The sequence below is a fragment of the Pteropus vampyrus genome, unplaced genomic scaffold (assembly GCF_000151845.1).
Source record: "Pteropus vampyrus isolate Shadow unplaced genomic scaffold, Pvam_2.0 Scaffold346, whole genome shotgun sequence".
Classification (NCBI taxonomy): domain Eukaryota; kingdom Metazoa; phylum Chordata; class Mammalia; order Chiroptera; family Pteropodidae; genus Pteropus; species Pteropus vampyrus.
Window position 1 is genome coordinate 448,417 of NW_011889127.1, and position 3,655 is coordinate 452,071.

The 3,655-nt window shown below is 55.1% G+C and overlaps 1 protein-coding gene across 7 annotated transcripts in view; it reads left to right on the forward strand.

The window, feature by feature from the left end:
* TBC1D14 (TBC1 domain family member 14) overlaps positions 1-3,655 on the forward strand; it is an 85,998-nt gene that overhangs the window by 540 nt on the left and 81,803 nt on the right. Inside the window, exon 1 of one of the 7 annotated variants that reach the window (XM_011378559.2) lies at positions 7-140. The exons of the other annotated variants lie outside the window; for them this stretch is intronic. The gene's annotated coding sequence lies outside the window, so the exon portion shown is untranslated. Of the gene's footprint in view, positions 1-6; positions 141-3,655 lie in introns of those variants that run through there. 7 annotated transcript variants of the gene reach the window in all.

The following is a 3,655-nucleotide window of genomic DNA, read 5'->3' on the forward strand; positions in this document are numbered from 1 at the left end:
GGGCGGCTTTCGCGCACCTGCCGGCCGGGCCCGCCGCCTGCAGCGTTCTCGGCGTCCTCGCCGCGCAAGTTGCGGGCCCTACCGGACCTGGAGTGCGGGCTCGCCTGCCCCGGGATGGCGTCGGAGCCGTGCTGACTCGGGTACTGAGGGCCTCCGGCGGGGGCCGGTCCGGGAGCGAGGGACGGGACTGGGACTCGCGGGGCCGCTGCCACCTGCTGCAGCGTCGGCGGGAGCGGGAGGCGGCCCGAGGCGGCCCGAGGCGGGGCAGGGAGGGCAGCGCAGGTCCGGGTCCTGCCCGCGCTCCCCCTCGCTGCACGGCAGCCGCTTCCTCTCGCGCCGGAGAGAGCGTGAGGCCCGGGGAACATCGCGGGGCCCCAGCGGTGCTTGGCGCTCGACCGGCCCTCGGTGAGACGCGCGCTCTGACCCGCTTCTTTTACGGAACTTGAAGAAAAGTTTTCCCCCTCGGACGCGCGCCCAGAGGTGAGCCGGCTCCGCGCGCGGAACCGCCCCGCCCGGCCGCGGGCACCCTTCCACCTCCATGCCTTCGACCCCCGAGATCCCGCCACCTCGGGGCCCCCAACTCTCGAGACCCTTTATACCTCGGAGCCTCACGCACATTGGAGCCCGCCAATCCCTCTAGACTCCCTCCACCTTTGAGTCCCGACCTCCAGGACCCCCTTCCCCCGCCCACCCTGGAGCCCCTGACCCCCTTCCCTCTCGGAATCCGACCCTGGATCCCAGACCCCTCCTCCTTGCACCCCCTCTTCCTGGATGGGGACCCCCGTTCCGGGGCCGTGGACCCCCTCCGCCTCGGAGATCCGGGCCTAGGGATATTTCCCACTGGGATGGCTGAGAGGCCCCAGCGGAGTGTTATATGGGGAGTGGGGGACGCTCCCCAGCTGGTCCCGGGAGCTGCCACGAGGAAGGAGTCAGGAAGGAGTCGGGTGGCTGGAAGCTGTGGGGGCCAGCGGTGATGAGGAAGGAACCCCGAGGACCGTCCCTGCACCCTCCATCCCCGAGGCCCAGGCAGTGGGCATTTTACTGGCCGGATCCTTGCCTGGGCACATGAAACCATTTCTGTCTTTAGCTTGCACAGGATGCCGTTTTCGCCAATGTGGAATTGGAAGTTTTGCTTGGGAAAGTTCTATGTGCAGGAGGCCTCTGGGCTTGGACTTATTTCCGGGGCCTGGCCGAGGTGGGTGGTGTCTTGGGGCCGGTGTCTGCAGGGTGTGAGCACCTCATTGCTGTCTCGACTGCCTCAGTAGGACATGGGTGGCTGCTGGGCGCTTGCAGGGACCGGGGCTAGTCCCTACAACATTCTTGGAACACTTCCTCTTGCCTTGTTCGTCTGGCCAGGACTAACCCATGTCTCCGGTTTGGGTATGACTTCTTCCGAGCTTCTTACCCCCTGCTCCCCGGGTTGCCCCTGATCCCCCCACTCAGGGCTGTCTTACTGCTCTCAGCCGTGGTGTATGTTTGATCCCTTGAGACTGTGATCTCCACCTGATCCCCAGCGCTGATGAGAGCCCGGCATGTACTCGGGGCTCAGGTTGTTGGGTGAATACACCCTTTGGGAAACATTAAGGAGGGTTCGGAGGCACCCAGCTGGAGAGGCGGCGGTGGGATTCAAACTGAAGCAGGTCACAGAACCAGGCTCTGCTCACCTGTCCTCCACGGTTCCGCAGGTTGTGGCAAGTGCCTTGCTCAGCTGCATTTGTGAAACTTGAGTTTTCACAGTCTGTCCAGCCCCCCGCTCACACCCATCACTGGTGGCTGCCTCGCTCTCTCCTGGCTTCTGCTGGCCCCCTGCGGTTCCTCCGTCAGGCACCCTCTCTCTGTCTGTCCTCCCCTCCACTTCTCCACCCCTCCATCCCACTGCCCCACGCCCCGCTGTCCAGAGGGTGAATTTTTGTCCTTTGTGCCTCCACTTCCTCTTGCTTGTGCTCTGTCGAAGGCCTCTGTGGCGTTGAGGACCCTGCTTATCAGAGCAGCTTGTTTTGAGGCTTTGTGCCTCCGTCAGAGCTCCTGGCCTTCATGTCCCAGCGTCAGCACAGGGGATGCCTGTCCAGCATGTGCTTATTGGTGGAGCTTTGAGACTTTGGAGAATCTTTGTCATCAAAATAGACATTTATGCATAACATATAAAAGGATTTTAGGAAAATGACTATTGTTTATGTTCGTATTAGCGTGGGTATAAAGTTTCTAGAGTCTGGGTTTAGAATTCTAGATTGTCAAGCTTGAAGGACCTCAGGTGGATCACCTCATTTTACAGATGGGGCAGTTGAGGCACAGAGCTCAGGGCCACAGAGCAGGTGCGAGGAGAGATATCAGTGACAGGAAGAAGCTGTGTAGTGAGGCTGTGCAGACAGACTGGCTTGTGTCTGAGCTTGCTTATGCAAATAAGCTGCTAAAATAGTGGGCCTCAGTTGGCTGGCCCTATCCGGTGGCCAGAAAGGAATAACACCAGCCAGCTCTTCTGAGGCTTAACTCTTGCCTGGCACAATTCTAAAGGCTTTATGTGGATTTCTTTCCCTAATCTTGTCAGCTGCCTAAGGAGAGACGATCTGTTATTGGCCCCATTTTACTATAAGGAAATCGAGGCACCGGAAAGTTAAGAAACGAATTCAAGGTCTCACAAAGTGGAGGAGCTGGGATTTGAACCCAGGCAATCTAGCTCCAGAACCTGCACTCCCCCACTACCCCGACACACACACACCCTGTTTGTTTTTCAAACTTTGCTATGTAGGCTGACATACACAGAATATTTTTACATGCCGTACATGTAAAAACTGTTAACCATTTAGCTTATTGATTATCACAAAATTTAGGGCCCATATTCTTAAGCACTCTAGCAAACCACGTATGTGGGTTTTGATGTCAGACCTGGTTCGAATCCAGTTTCTGTTACTATGTGACCTTGGGTAAGTTACCCTGCCTCTCTGAATCTCATAGTTTGTTCAGTGTATTTGTCAGGCTTGTGATGATTAGAGCATGTGATAACATCTAGCACATTTGGTCACAGTAAGTGTTTGCTAAATAGTTTCTCTTAATAATTAAGATCATAAATTATGTTGGCTTTGTTAAATAGTCTACTCCTAACCTGTTAGTTGCCTCTCAGTCACTTCATGGGTGATGACTAGTAGATGAAACGTTTTGGGGTCGTGGAGAATCTCCCATGCATTGAGAGTCCTTAATTTAAAATGTCTCACCTGTGCCTTTTAAATAGAACAACCCGAGGGCAGTGTGACTTAAATGTCTGTTCCTTAGGTTTGTAAAAGAGACTTTGGGGACCCTCAGCAGTTAAACCCCAGTTTCTGTCTGGTTTGCTGATGGACCAAAACTTATTTAAACAATATTGCATTAAGTTCCAGGTGCCTAAAAGTTTCCATTTACCTTCCAAGGAATATATTGAGCTAAGAAATTATTTTTTTTAAGGATTTTTGTCCTAAAGAATAACCCACTTAAAAATCACACTACTTTTATGGTGACTTTTCTATTCTACAAAATGCAAACTAACCCAGTGTTCAGGCCGCCGTGCGGGCAGTACAGAGTGAGCACTTCAGAGTCAGATCCAGGTCGGCTCAGCTCAGCCACTTTGTCACGTGTGCCTTCCATGCCCCTGTCGTCTTGTCTGTGAGGAGGGTACACAGGCGGC